The sequence below is a fragment of the Carcharodon carcharias genome, chromosome 5, assembly GCF_017639515.1.
Source record: "Carcharodon carcharias isolate sCarCar2 chromosome 5, sCarCar2.pri, whole genome shotgun sequence".
Classification (NCBI taxonomy): domain Eukaryota; kingdom Metazoa; phylum Chordata; class Chondrichthyes; order Lamniformes; family Lamnidae; genus Carcharodon; species Carcharodon carcharias.
Window position 1 is genome coordinate 3,061,060 of NC_054471.1, and position 15,060 is coordinate 3,076,119.

General features: G+C 49.8%; 1 protein-coding gene across 1 annotated transcript in view; it reads left to right on the forward strand.

The window, feature by feature from the left end:
- The window catches only part of LOC121278078 (tau-tubulin kinase 1-like), a 265,278-nt gene that overhangs the window by 192,648 nt on the left and 57,570 nt on the right, over positions 1-15,060 (forward strand). The window lies entirely within an intron of this gene.

Here is a 15,060-nt window from a genome sequence, read left to right on the forward strand (position 1 = left end):
GAGTTTTAGTGTGAGGGAGCTGGATTAACCTCAGTAGAGATACAGTCAGTAACACAGGGCACTGTGGCGGGGAGAGGGGTTACTGAGTGACAGTGTGAGGGAACTGGATTAACATCAGTAGAGATACAGTCAGTAACACAGGGCACTGTGGGGGGGAGAGGAGTTACTGAGTGACAGTGTGAGTAAACTGGATTAACAACAGTAGAGATACAGTCAGTAACACAGGGTGCTGGGGGAGAGGGGCTACTGAGTGACAGTGTGAGGGATCTGGATTAACATCAATAGAGATACAGTCAGTAACACAGGGCCCTTGGGGGGAGAGGGGTTACTGAGTGACAGTGTGAGGGAGCTGGATTAACATTAAAAGAGATACAGTCAGTAACACAGGGCACTGGAGAGAGAGGGGTTACTGAGTGACAGTGTGAGAGAACTGGATTAACATCAGGAGAGATACAGTCAGTAACACAGGGCACTGGGGGAGATGGGTTACTGAGTGATAGTGTGAGGAAGCTGGATTAACATCAGTAGAGATACAGTCAGTAACACAGGGCACTGTAGGGGTGAGAGGGATTACTGAGTGACAGTGTGAGGGAACTGGATTAACATCAGTAGAGATACTGTCAGTAACACAGGGCACTGGTGGAGAGGGGTTACTGAGTGAGAGGGTGAGGGAGCTGGATTAACATCAGTTGAGATACAGTCAGTAACACAGTGCACTGGTTGGGGGGAGAGACGGATTACTGAGTGACAGTGTGAGGGAGCTGGGTTAACATCAATAGAGATACAGTCAGTAACACATGTCCCTCAGGGGGAGAGGGGTTACTGATTGACAGTGTGAGGGAGCTGGATTAACATCAGTAGAGATACAGTTAGTAACACAGGTATCTGTCGGGAGAGGGGTTACTGAGTGACTGTGTGAGGGAACTGGATTAACGTCAGTAGAGACACAGTTAGTAACACGGCACTGGGGGGAGAAGGGTTACTGAGTGACAGTGTGATGGAGCTGGATTAACATCAGTAGAGATACGGTCAGTAACACAGGGAGCTGTCGGGAGAGGGGTTACTGAGTGACAGTGGGAGGAAACTAGATTAACAACAGTAGAGATACAGTTAGTGACACAGGGCGCTTGGGGAGAGGGGTTACTGAGTGACAGTGTGAGGAAGCTGGATTAACAACAGTAGAGATACAGTCAGTAACACAGGGCACTGGGGTGGGCCGAGAGGGGTAACTGAGTGACAGTGTGAGGGAGCTGGATTAACATCAGTAGAGATACAGTCAGTAACACAGGGAGCTGTCGGGAGAGGGGTTACTGAGTGACAGTGTGAGGAAGCTGGATTAACATCAGTAGAGCTACAGTTAGTAACACAGGGCACTGTCGGGGGGAGAGGGTTACTGAGTGACAGTGTGAGGGAGCTGGATTAACATCAATAGAGATACAGTCTGTAACACATGGCTCTCAGGGGGAGAAGGGTTACTGAGTGACAGTGTGAGGGAGCTGGATTAACATCAGTAGAGATACAGTCAGTAACACAGGGAGCTGTCGGGAGAGGGATTACTGAGTGACAGTGTGAGGAAGCTGGATTAACAACAGTAGAGATAAAGTCAGTAACAAAGGGCACTGGCGAGAGAGGGGTTACTGAGTGACAGTGTGAGGAAGCTGGATTAACAACAGTAGAGATACAGTTAGTAACGCAGGGTGCTGGGGGAGAGGGGTTACTGAGTGACAGTGTGAGGAAGCTGGATTAACAACAGTAGAGATACAGTCAGTAACAAAGTGCGCTGGGGGAGAGGGGTTACTGAGTGACAGTGTCAGGGAGCTGGATTAACATCAGATGAGATACAGTCAGTAACACAGGGCACTGGGGGGAGAAGGTTTACTGAGTGACAGTGTGTGGGAGCTGGATTAACATCAGTAGAGATACGGTCAGTAACACAGGGAGCTGTCGGGAGAGGGGTTACTGAGTGACAGTGTGAGTAAGCTGGATTAACAACAGTAGAGATACAGTCAGTAACACAGGGTGCTGGGGGAGAGGGGTTACTGAGTGACAGTGTGAGGCAGCTGGATTAACATCAATAGAGATACAGTCAGTAACACAGGGCCCTTGGGGGGAGAGGGGTTACTGCGTCACAGTGTGAGGGAGCTGGATTAACATCAAAAGAGATACAGTCAGTAACACAGGGCACTGGGGAGAGAGGGGTTACTGAGTGACAGTGTGAGAGGACTGGATTAACATCAGGAGAGATACAGTCAGTAACACAGGGTACTGGGGGAGATGGGTTACTGAGTGATAGTGTGAGGAAGCTGGATTAACATCAGTAGAGATACAGTCAGTAACACAGGGCACTGTAGGGGAGAGAGGGGTTACTGAGTGACAGTGTGAGGGAGCTGGATTAACATCAATTGAGATACAGTCAGTAACACATGGCCCTCAGGGGGAGAGGGTTTACTGAGTGACAGTGTGAGGGAGCTGGATTAACATCAGTAGAGATACAGTTAGTAACACAGGGCTCTGTCGGGAGAGGGGTTACTGAGTGACAGTGTGAGGAAGCTGGATTAACATCAGTAGAGATACAGTCAGTAACACAGGGTGCTGGGGGAGAAGGTTTACTGAGTGACAGTGTGAGGGAACTGGATTAACATCAGTAGAGATACAGTCAGTAACACAGGGCACTGTAGGGGAGAGAGGGGTTACTGAGTGACAGTGTGAGGGAACTGGATTAACATCAGTAGAGATACAGTCAGTAACACAGGGCACTGTAGGGGAGAGAGGGGTTACTGAGTGACAGTGTGAGGGAACTGGATTAACATCAGTAGAGATAAAGTCAGTAACACGGGGCACTGGTGGAGAGGGGTTACTGAGTGAGAGGGTGAGGGAGCTGGATTAACCTCAGTAGAGATACAGTCTGTAACACAGGGCACTGTGGGGGGGAGAGGTGTTACTGAGTGATAGTGTGAGGTAGCTGGATTAAACTCAGTAGATATACAGTCAGTAACACAGGGCACTGTGGGGGGGAGAGGGTTACTGAGTGACAGTGTGAGGGAGCTGGATTAACCTCAGTAGAGATACAGTCAGTAACACAGGGCACTGCGGGGGGGAGAGGGGTTACCGAGTGACAGTGTGAGGGAGCTGGATTAACATCAATAGAGATACAGTCAGTAACACTGGGCCCTCGGGGGGAGAGGTGTTACTGAGTGACAGGTTGAGGGAGCCGGATTTACATCAGTAGAGATACAGTCAGTAACACAGGGCACGGGTGGGGGAGAGAGGGATTACTGAGTGAGAGTGTGAGGGAGCTGGATTAACCTCAGTAGAGATACAGTCAGTAACACAGGGCACTGGTTGGGGGGAGAGACGGATTACTGAGTGACAGTGTGAGGGAGCTGGATTAACATCAGTAGAGATACAGTCAGTAACACAGGGAGCTGTCGGGAGAGGGGTTACTGAGTGACAGTGTGAGGGAGCTGGATTAACATCAATAGAGATACAGTCAGTAACACAGGGCCCTTGGGGGGAGAGGGGTTACTGAGTGACAGTGTGAGGGAGCTGGATTAACATCAATAGAGATACAGTCAGTAACACAGGGCACTGGGGGGAGAGGGGTTACTGAGTGACAGTGTGAGGGAGCTGGATTAACATCAGTAGAGATACAGTCAGTAACACAGGGCACTGGGGGAGAGGGGTTACTGAGTGACAGTGTGAGGGAGCTGGATTAACATCAGTAGAGATACAGTTAGTAACACAGGGCTCTGTCGGGAGAGGGGTTACTGAGTGACAGTGTGAGGAAGCTGGATTAACATCAGTAGAGATACAGTCAGTAACACAGGGCACTGTAGGGGAGAGAGGGGTTACTGAGTGACAGTGTGAGGAAGCTGGATTAACAACAGTAGAGATACAGTCAGTAACAAAGTGCGCTGGGGGAGAGGGGTTACTGAGTGACAGTGTCAGGGAGCTGGATTAACATCAGATGAGATACAGTCAGTAACACAGGGCACTGGGGGGAGATGGTTTACTGAGTGACAGTGTGTGGGAGCTGGATTAACATCAGTAGAGATACGGTCAGTAACACAGGGAGCTGTCGGGAGAGGGGTTACTGAGTGACAGTGTGAGTAAGCTGGATTAACAACAGTAGAGATACAGTCAGTAACACAGGGTGCTGGGGGAGAGGGGTTACTGAGTGACAGTGTGAGGCAGCTGGATTAACATCAATAGAGATACAGTCAGTAACACAGGGCCCTTGGGGGGAGAGGGGTTACTGCGTCACAGTGTGAGGGAGCTGGATTAACATCAAAAGAGATACAGTCAGTAACACAGGGCACTGGGGAGAGAGGGGTTACTGAGTGACAGTGTGAGAGGACTGGATTAACATCAGTAGAGATACAGTCAGTAACACAGGGTACTGGGGGAGATGGGTTACTGAGTGATAGTGTGAGGAAGCTGGATTAACATCAGTAGAGATACAGTCAGTAACACAGGGCACTGTAGGGGAGAGAGGGGTTACTGAGTGACAGTGTGAGGGAACTGGATTAACATCAGTAGAGATACAGTCAGTAACACAGGGCACTGGTGGAGAGGGGTTACTGAGTGAGAGGGTGAGGGAGCTGGATTAACATCAGTTGAGATACAGTCAGTAACACAGGGCACTGGTGGAGAGGGGTTACTGTGTGAGAGGGTGAGGGAGCTGGATTAACATCAGTAGAGATACAGTCAGTAACACAGGGCACTGTGGGGGGAGAGAGGGATTACTGAGTGACAGTGTGAGGGAGCTGGATTAACCTCAGAGATACAGTCAGTAACTCAGGGCACTGTGGGGCGGAGAGGGGTTACTGAGTGACAGTGTGAGGGAGCTGGATTAACATCTATAGAGATACAGTCAGTAACACAGGGCCCTCGGGGGGAGAGGTGTTACTGAGTGACAGTGTGAGGAACCTGGATTTACATCAGTAGAGATACAGTCAGTAACACAGGGAGCTGTCGGGAGAGGGATTACTGAGTGACAGTGTGAGGAAACTGGATTTACAACAGTAGAGATACAGTCAGTAACACAGGGTGCTGGGGGAGAGGGGTTACTGAGTGACAGTGTGAGGAAGCTGGATTAACATCAGTAGAGATACAGTCAGTAACACAGGGTGCTGGGGGAGAGGGGTTACTGAGTGACAGTGTGAGGGAGCTTGATTAACATCAGTAGAGATACAGTCAGTAACACAGGGCACGGGTGGAGGAGAGACGGATTGCTGAGTTTTAGTGTGAGGGAGCTGAATTAACCTCAGTAGAGATACAGTCAGTAACACAGGGCACTGTGGCGGGGAGAGTGGTTACTGAGTGACAGTGTGAGGGAACTGGATTAACATCAGTAGAGATACAGTCAGTAACACAGGGCACTGTGGGGGGGAGAGGAGTTACTGAGTGACAGTGTGAGTAAACTGGATTAACAAGAGTAGAGATACAGTCAGTAACACAGGGTGCTGGGGGAGAGGGGCTACTGAGTGACAGTGTGAGGGATCTGGATTAACATCAATAGAGATACAGTCAGTAACACAGGGCCCTTGCGGGGAGAGGGGTTACTGAGTGACAGTGTGAGGGAGCTGGATTAACATTAACAGAGATACAGTCAGTAACACAGGGCACTGGAGAGAGAGGGGTTACTGAGTGACAGTGTGAGAGAACTGGATTAACATCAGGAGAGATACAGTCAGTAACACAGGGCACTGGGGGAGATGGGTTACTGAGTGATAGTGTGAGGAAGCTGGATTAACATCAGTAGAGATACAGTCAGTAACACAGGGCACTGTAGGGGTGAGAGGGATTACTGAGTGACAGTGTGAGGGAACTGGATTAACATCAGTAGAGATACTGTCAGTAACACAGGGCACTGGTGGAGAGGGGTTACTGAGTGAGAGGGTGAGGGAGCTGGATTAACATCAGTTGAGATACAGTCAGTAACACAGTGCACTGGTGGGGGGGAGAGACGGATTACTGAGTGACAGTGTGAGGGAGCTGGGTTAACATCAATAGAGATACAGTCAGTAACACATGTCCCTCAGGGGGAGAGGGGTTACTGATTGACAGTGTGAGGGAGCTGGATTAACATCAGTAGAGATACAGTCAGTAACACAGGGAGCTGTCGGGAGAGGGATTACTGAGTGACAGTGTGAGGAAGCTGTATTAACATCAGTAGAGATACAGTTAGTAACACAGGTATCTGTCGGGAGAGGGGTTACTGAGTGACTGTGTGAGGGAACTGGATTAACGTCAGTAGAGACACAGTTAGTAACACGGCACTGGGGGGAGAAGGGTTACTGAGTGACAGTGTGATGGAGCTGGATTAACATCAGTAGAGATACGGTCAGTAACACAGGGAGCTGTCGGGAGAGGGGTTACTGAGTGACAGTGTGAGGAGCTGGATTAACATCAGTAGAGATACGGTCAGTAACACAGGGAGCTGTCGGGAGAGGGGTTACTGAGTGACAGTGGGAGTAAACTGGATTAACAACAGTAGAGATACAGTTAGTGACACAGGGCGCTTGGGGAGAGGGGTTACTGAGTGACAGTGTGAGGAAGCTGGATTAACAACAGTAGAGATACAGTCAGTAACACAGGGCACTGGGGTGGGCCGAGAGGGGTAACTGAGTGACAGTGTGAGGGAGCTGGATTAACATCAGTAGAGATACAGTCAGTAACACAGGGAGCTGTCGGGAGAGGGTTACTGAGTGACAGTGTGAGGATCTGGATTAACATCAGTAGAGCTACAGTTAGTAACACAGGGCACTGTCGGGGGGAGAGGGTTACTGAGTGACAGTGTGAGGGAGCTGGATTAACATCAATAGAGATACAGTCTGTAACACATGGCTCTCAGGGGGAGAGGGTTACTGAGTGACAGTGTGAGGGAGCTGGATTAACATCAGTAGAGATACAGTCAGTAACACAGGGAGCTGTCGGGAGAGGGATTACTGAGTGACAGTGTGAGGAAGCTGGATTAACAACAGTAGAGATAAAGTCAGTAACAAAGGGCACTGGCGAGAGAGGGGTTACTGAGTGACAGTGTGAGGAAGCTGGATTAACAACAGTAGAGATACAGTTAGTAACGCAGGGTGCTGGGGGAGAGGGGTTACTGAGTGACAGTGTGAGGAAGCTGGATTAACAACAGTAGAGATACAGTCAGTAACAAAGTGCGCTGGGGGAGAGGGGTTACTGAGTGACAGTGTCAGGGAGCTGGATTAACATCAGATGAGATACAGTCAGTAACACAGGGCACTGGGGGGAGAAGGTTTACTGAGTGACAGTGTGTGGGAGCTGGATTAACATCAGTAGAGATACGGTCAGTAACACAGGGAGCTGTCGGGAGAGGGGTTACTGAGTGACAGTGTGAGTAAACTGGATTAACAACAGTAGAGATACAGTCAGTAACACAGGGTGCTGGGGGAGAGGGGTTACTGAGTGACAGTGTGAGGCAGCTGGATTAACATCAATAGAGATACAGTCAGTAACACAGGGCACTTGGGGGGAGAGGGGTTACTGCGTCACAGTGTGAGGGAGCTGGATTAACATCAAAAGAGATACAGTCAGTAACACAGGGCACTGGGGAGAGAGGGGTTACTGAGTGACAGTGTGAGAGGACTGGATTAACATCAGGAGAGATACAGTCAGTAACACAGGGTACTGGGGGAGATGGGTTACTGAGTGATAGTGTGAGGAAGCTGGATTAACATCAGTAGAGATACAGTCAGTAACACAGGGCACTGTAGGGGAGAGAGGGGTTACTGAGTGACAGTGTGAGGGAGCTGGATTAACATCAATTGAGATACAGTCAGTAACACATGGCCCTCAGGGGGAGAGGGTTTACTGAGTGACAGTGTGAGGGAGCTGGATTAACATCAGTAGAGATACAGTTAGTAACACAGGGCTCTGTCGGGAGAGGGGTTACTGAGTGACAGTGTGAGGGAACTGGATTAACATCAGTAGAGATACAGTCAGTAACACAGGTCACTGTGGGGGGTAGAGGGGTTACTGAGTGACAGTGTGAGGGAACTGGATTAACATCAGTAGAGATACAGTCAGTAACACAGGGCACTGTAGGGGAGAGAGGGGTTACTGAGTGACAGTGTGAGGGAACTGGATTAACATCAGTAGAGATACAGTCAGTAACACAGGGCACTGGGGGGAGAGGGGTTACTGAGTGACAGTGTGAGGGAGCTGGATTAACATCAGTAGAGATACAGTCAGTAACACAGGGCACTGGTGGAGAGGGGTTACTGAGTGACAGTGTGAGGGAGCTGGATTAACATCAGTAGAGATACAGTCAGTAACACAGGGCACTGGGTGGAGAGGGGTTACTGAGTGACAGTGTGAGGGAGCTGGATTAACATCAGTAGAGATACAGTCAGTAACACAGGGCACTGGTGGAGAGGGGTTACTGAGTGACAGTGTGAGGGAGCTGGATTAACATCAGTAGAGATACAGTCAATAACACAGGGTACTAGGGGAAAAGTGGTTATTGAGTGACAGCGTGAGGGGTATGGATTAAGCTGAGTAGAGATACAGACAGTAACACAGGGCCTCTGGGGGAGAGGGGTTACTGAGTGACAGTGTGAGGAAGCTGGTTTAACATCAATAGAGATTCAGTCAGTAACACAGGGCCCTCGGGGGGAGAGGGGTTACTGAGTGACAGTGTGAGGAAGCTGGATTAACATCAGTAGAGATACAGTCAGTAACACAGGGCACTGGGGGAGAGGGGTTACTGAGTGACAGTGTGAGGGAGCTGGATTAACATCAGTAGAGATACAGTCAGTAACACAGGGCCTGCTGGGGAGAGGGAATTCTGAGTGACAGTGTGAGGGAGCTGGATTAACATCAGTAGAGATACAGTCAGTAACAAAGTGCGCTGGGGGAGAGGGGTTACTGAGTGACAGTGTCAGGGAGCTGGATTAACATCAGATGAGATACAGTCAGTAACACAGGGCACTGGGGGGAGAAGGTTTACTGAGTGACAGTGTGTGGGAGCTGGATTAACATCAGTAGAGATACGGTCAGTAACACAGGGAGCTGTCGGGGGAGGGGTTACTGAGTGACAGTGTGAGTAAACTGGATTAACAACAGTAGAGATACAGTCAGTAACACAGGGTGCTGGGGGAGAGGGGTTACTGAGTGACAGTGTGAGGCAGCTGGATTAACATCAATAGAGATACAGTCAGTAACACAGGGCCCTTGGGGGGAGAGGGGTTACTGCGTCACAGTGTGAGGGAGCTGGATTAACATCAAAAGAGATACAGTCAGTAACACAGGGCACTGAGGAGAGAGGGGTTACTGAGTGACAGTGTGAGAGGACTGGATTAACATCAGGAGAGATACAGTCAGTAACACAGGGTACTGGGGGAGATGGGTTACTGAGTGACAGTGTGAGGAAGCTGGATTAACATCAGTAGAGATACGGTCAGTAACACAGGGAGCTGTCGGGAGAGGGGTTACTGAGTGACAGTGTGAGGAAGCTGGATTAACAACAGTAGAGATACAGTCAGTAACACAGGGTGCTGGGGGAGAGGGGTTACTGAGTGACAGTGTGAGGCAGCTGGATTAACATCAGTAGAGATACAGTCAGTAACACTGGGCCCGTGGGTAGAGGGGTTACTGAGTGACAGTGTGAGGGAGCTGGATTAACATCAGAAGAGATACAGTCAGTAACACAGGGAGCTGGGGGTGGTGGGGTTACTGAGTGACAGTGTGAGGGAGCTGGATTAACATCAGTAGAGATACAGTCAGTAACACAGGGAGCTGGGGGAGAGGGGTTACTGAGTGACAGTGTGAGGAAGCTGGATTAACATCAGTAGAGAAACAGTCAGTAACACATACACTGGGGGAGAGGGGTTACTGAGTGACAGTGTGAGGGAGCTGGATTAACATCAGTAGAGATACAGTCAGTAACACAGGGCACTGGCGGGAGAGGGGTTACTGAGTGACAGTGTGAGGAAGCTGGATTAACATCAGTAGAGATACAGTCAGTAACACAGGGCCTGGGGGAGAGGGGTTACTGAGTGACAGTGTGAGGGAGCTGGATTAACATCATTAGAGATACAGTCAGTAACACAGGGCTCTGGGGGAGAGGGGTTACTGAGTGACAGTGTGAGGGAGCTGGATTAACATCAGTAGAGATACAGTCAGTAACACAGGGCACTGGGGCGAGAGGGGTTACTGAGTGACAGTGTGAGGGAGCTGGATTAACATCAGTAGAGATACAGTCAGTAACACAGGGCACTGGGGCGAGAGGGGTTACTGAGTGACAGTGTGACAGTGCTAGATTAACATCAGTAGAGATACAGTCAGTAACACAGTGCACTGGGGGAAGAGGGGTTACTGAGTGACAGTGTGAGGGAGCTGGATGAACGTTAGTGGAGATACAGTCAGTAACACAGGGCACTGGGGGGAGACGGTTTACTGAGTGACAGTGTGAGGGAGCTGGATTAACATCAGTAGAGATACGGTCAGTAACACAGGGAGCTGTCGGGGAGAGGGGTTACTGAGTGACAGTGTGAGTAAACTGGATTAACAACAGTAGAGATACAGTCAGTAACACAGGGTGCTGGGGGAGAGGGGTTACTGAGTGACAGTGTGAGGCAGCTGGATTAACATCAATAGAGATACAGTCAGTAACACAGGGCCCTTGGGGGGAGAGGGGTTACTGCGTCACAGTGTGAGGGAGCTGGATTAACATCAAAAGAGATACAGTCAGTAACACAGGGCACTGAGGAGAGAGGGGTTACTGAGTGACAGTGTGAGAGGACTGGATTAACATCAGGAGAGATACAGTCAGTAACACAGGGTACTGGGGGAGATGGGTTACTGAGTGATAGTGTGAGGAAGCTGGATTAACATCAGTAGAGATACAGTCAGTAACACAGGGCACTGTAGGGGAGAGAGGGGTTACTGAGTGACAGTGTGAGGGAGCTGGATTAACATCAATAGAGATACAGTCAGTAACACAGGGCCCTCAGGGGGAGAGGGTTTACTGAGTGACAGTGTGAGGGAGCTGGATTAACATCAGTAGAGATACAGTTAGTAACACAGGGCTCTGTCGGGAGAGGGGTTACTGAGTGACAGTGTGAGGGAACTGGATTAACGTCAGTAGAGATACAGTCAGTAACACAGGGTGCTGGGGGAGAGGGGTTACTGAGTGACAGTGTGAGGGAGCTGGATTAACATCAGTAGAGATACAGTCAGTAACACAGGGAGCTGTCGGGAGAGGGGTTACTGAGTGACAGTGTGAGGAAGCTGGATTAACAACAGTAGAGATACAGTCAGTAACACAGGGCGCTTGGGGAGAGGGGTTACTGAGTGACAGTGTGAGGGAGCTGGATTAACAACAGTAGAGATAAAGTCAGTAACACAGGGCAGCTGGCGAGAGAGGGGTTACTGAGTGACAGTGTGAGGAAGCTGGATTAACAACAGTAGAGATACAGTTAGTAACGCAGGGTGCTGGGGGAGAGGGGTTACTGAGTGACAGTGTGAGGGAGCTGGATTAACAACAGTCGAGATACAGTCAGTAACACAGGGCACTGGGGTGGGCCGAGAGGGGTAACTGAGTGACAGTGTGAGGGAGCTGGATTAACATCAGTAGAGATACAGTCAGTAACACAGGGAGCTGTCGGGAGAGGGGTTACTGAGTGACAGTGTGAGGAAGCTGGATTAACATCAGTAGAGCTACAGTTAGTAACACAGGGCACTGTCGGGGGGAGAGGGTTACTGAGTGACAGTGTGAGGGAGCTGGATTAACATCAGTAGAGATACAGTCAGTAACACAGGGAGCTGTCGGGAGAGGGATTACTGAGTGACAGTGTGAGGGAGCTGGATTAACAACAGTAGAGATAAAGTCAGTAACAAAGGGCACTGGCGAGAGAGGGGTTACTGAGTGACAGTGTGAGGAAGCTGGATTAACAACAGTAGAGATACAGTCAGTAACACAGGGTGCTGGGGGAGAGGGGTTACTGAGTGACAGTGTGAGGGAGCTGGATTAACATCAGTAGAGATACAGTCAGTAACACAGGGAGCTGTCGGGAGAGGGGTTACTGAGTGACAGTGTGAGGGAATAACACCAGGAGAGATACAGTCAGTAACAAAGGTCACGGGGGGGAGAGGGTTTACGGAGTGACAGTGTGAGGGAGCTGGATTAACATCAGTAGAGATACAGTCAGTAACACAGGGAGCTGTCGGGAGAGGGGTTACTGAGTGACAGTGTGAGAGGACTGGATTAACATCAGGAGAGATACAGTCAGTAACACAGGGTACTGGGGGAGAGGGGTTACTGAGTGACAGTGTGAGGAAGCTGGATTAACATCAGTAGAGATACAGTCAGTAACACAGGGCACTGTAGGGGAGAGAGGGGTTACTGAGTGACAGTGTGAGAGAGCTGGATTAACATCAATTGAGATACAGTCAGTAACACATGGCCCTCAGGGGGAGAGGGTTTACTGAGTGACAGTGTGAGGAAGCTGGATTAACATCAGTAGAGATACAGTTAGTAACACAGGGCTCTGTCGGGAGAGGGGTTACTGAGTGACAGTGTGAGGGAACTGGATTAACGTCAGTAGAGACACAGTCAGTAACACAGGGCACTGGGGGGGCGAAGGGTTACTGAGTTTTAGTGTGAGGGAGCTGGATTAACCTCAGTAGAGATACAGTCAGTAACACAGGGCACTGTGGCGGGGAGAGGGGTTACTGAGTGACAGTGTAAGGGAACTGTATTAACATCAGTAGAGATACAGTCAGTAACACAGGGCACTGTGGGGGGGAGAGGAGTTACTGAGTGACAGTGTGAGTAAACTGGATTAACAACAGTAGAGATACAGTCAGTAACACAGGGTGCTGGGGGAGAGGGGCTACTGAGTGACAGTGTGAGGGATCTGGATTAACATCAATAGAGATACAGTCAGTAACACAGGGCCCTTGGGGGGAGAGGGGTTACTGAGTGACAGTGTGAGGGAGCTGGATTAACATTAAAAGAGATACAGTCAGTAACACAGGGCACTGGAGAGAGAGGGGTTACTGAGTGACAGTGTGAGAGAACTGGATTAACATCAGGAGAGATACAGTCAGTAACACAGGGCACTGGGGGAGATGGGTTACTGAGTGATAGTGTGAGGAAGCTGGATTAACATCAGTAGAGATACAGTCAGTAACACAGGGCACTGTAGGGGTGAGAGGGATTACTGAGTGACAGTGCGAGGGAACTGGATTAACATCAGTAGAGATACTGTCACTAACACAGGGCACTGGTGGAGAGGGGTTACTGAGTGAGAGGGTGAGGGAGCTGGATTAACATCAGTTGAGATACAGTCAGTAACACAGTGCACTGGTGGGGGGCAGAGACGGATTACTGAGTGACAGTGTGAGGGAGCTGGGTTAACATCAATAGAGATACAGTCAGTAACACAGGGAGCTTTCGGGAGAGGGGTCACTGAGTGACAGTGTGAGGAAGCTGTATTAACAACAGTAGAGATACAGTTAGTAACACAGGGCGCTTGGGGAGAGGGGTTACTGAGTGACAGTGTGAGGAAGCTGGATTAACAACAGTAGAGATAAAGTCAGTAACAAAGGGCACTGGCGAGAGAGGGGTTACTGAGTGACAGTGTGAGGAAGCTGGATTAACAACAGTAGAGATACAGTTAGTAACGCAGGGTGCTGGGGGAGAGGGGTTACTGAGTGACAGTGTGAGGAAGCTGGATTAACAACAGTAGAGATACAGTCAGTAACAAAGTGCGCTGGGGGAGAGGGGTTACTGAGTGACAGTGTCAGGGAGCTGGATTAACATCAGATGAGATACAGTCAGTAACACAGGGCACTGGGGGGAGAAGGTTTACTGAGTGACAGTGTGTGGGAGCTGGATTAACATCAGTAGAGATACGGTCAGTAACACAGGGAGCTGTCGGGAGAGGGGTTACTGAGTGACAGTGTGAGTAAGCTGGATTAACAACAGTAGAGATACAGTCAGTAACACAGGGTGCTGGGGGAGAGGGGTTACTGAGTGACAGTGTGAGGCAGCTGGATTAACATCAATAGAGATACAGTCAGTAACACAGGGCCCTTGGGGGGAGAGGGGTTACTGCGTCACAGTGTGAGGGAGCTGGATTAACATCAAAAGAGATACAGTCAGTAACACAGGGCACTGGGGAGAGAGGGGTTACTGAGTGACAGTGTGAGAGGACTGGATTAACATCAGGAGAGATACAGTCAGTAACACAGGGTACTGGGGGAGATGGGTTACTGAGTGATAGTGTGAGGAAGCTGGATTAACATCAGTAGAGATACAGTCAGTAACACAGGGCACTGTAGGGGAGAAAGGGGTTACTGAGTGACAGTGTGAGGGAACTGGATTAACATCAGTAGAGATACAGTCAGTAACACAGGGCACTGGTGGAGAGGGGTTACTGAGTGAGAGGGTGAGGGAGCTGGATTAACATCAGTTGAGATACAGTCAGTAACACAGGGCACTGGTGGAGAGGGGTTACTGTGTGAGAGGGTGAGGGAGCTGGATTAACATCAGTAGAGATACAGTCAGTAACACAGGGCACTGGGGGGGGAGAGAGAGATTACTGAGTGACAGTGTGAGGGAGCTGGATTAACCTCAGAGATACAGTCAGTAACTCAGGGCACTGTGGGGCGGAGAGGGGTTACTGAGTGACAGTGTGAGGGAGCTGGATTAACATCTATAGAGATACAGTCAGTAACACAGGGCCCTCGGGGGGAGAGGTGTTACTGAGTGACAGTGTGAGGAACCTGGATTTACATCAGTAGAGATACAGTCAGTAACACAGGGAGCTGTCGGGAGAGGGATTACTGAGTGACAGTGTGAGGAAACTGGATTTACAACAGTAGAGATACAGTCAGTAACACAGGGTGCTGGGGGAGAGGGGTTACTGAGTGACAGTGTGAGGGAGCTGGATTAACATCAGTAGAGATACAGTCAGTAACACAGGGTGCTGGGGGAGAGGGGTTACTGAGTGACAGTGTGAGGGAGCTTGATTAACATCAGTAGAGATACAGTCAGTAACACAGGGCACGGGTGGAGGAGAG